We start from the raw sequence: 516 nt of genomic DNA, 5'->3' as shown, positions 1-516 counted from the left end.
AGCCCCGCCGCTCCGCGCCCGCGCCCCTCCGTCCCTCCCGGCCCGCGCCGCCCGCCGCGCCCCTACTCACTCGTGGCGTTCTCAGCCCGGAAAGCCGCGGCCGCTCCGCCCGCTCCGCGCCCACGCCGGCCGGTAGCCCTAGTCTCTTTGTTAGAGCCGGGCAGGGCCCCCAGGAGGCTCCCCAGCCGGGCGGACCCTGGACTCCGCTCCCCCAGGTGCCTCCCGACCAGGCAGAGCTGGGGAAGGAGAGCCAGGGGGACTCAGGCTCCAGAGGGAGTGCCCTGAGAAGGGGTGTGCTGGGGAGGAGCGAGGCACACACGGGGGATGTGGGCGCTGGGGACCAGGAAGGAGAGAAGAGCACAGCGGAGCGGTGGGGAGGAAGCCAGCGGTCTCTGCTATGCAAATAGAGTCACGGAGACTAGGTAAGCTCTCTTGTCACACCGGGTCTCAAACCAGCCTGGCCCTCTGGAGGTCGCTAGCGAGCATTCCCAGGGCTAAAGGTGAGTGGCTGGGGCT

General features: G+C 70.2%; 1 protein-coding gene across 6 annotated transcripts in view; it reads right to left on the bottom strand.

Moving 5' to 3' along the window:
• Window positions 1–218, bottom strand: part of St6gal1 (ST6 beta-galactoside alpha-2,6-sialyltransferase 1) — a 137804-nt gene extending 137586 nt beyond the window's left edge. For 5 of the 6 annotated variants that reach the window (XM_029556411.1, XM_029556429.1, XM_017803496.2 and 2 more), the window contains exon 1: window positions 71–192. The gene's annotated coding sequence lies outside the window, so the exon portion shown is untranslated. Of the gene's footprint in view, window positions 1–70 lie in introns of all 6 variants that reach the window. The other variant, XM_008853073.3, reaches the window with a different exon arrangement.
• Between the last annotated feature and the right edge of the window lie 298 nt (window positions 219–516).

The sequence above is a fragment of the Nannospalax galili genome, unplaced genomic scaffold (genome assembly GCF_000622305.1).
Source record: "Nannospalax galili isolate Female #2095 unplaced genomic scaffold, S.galili_v1.0 scaffold591, whole genome shotgun sequence".
Classification (NCBI taxonomy): domain Eukaryota; kingdom Metazoa; phylum Chordata; class Mammalia; order Rodentia; family Spalacidae; genus Nannospalax; species Nannospalax galili.
This window is presented reverse-complemented; position numbering and strand designations above follow the sequence as displayed.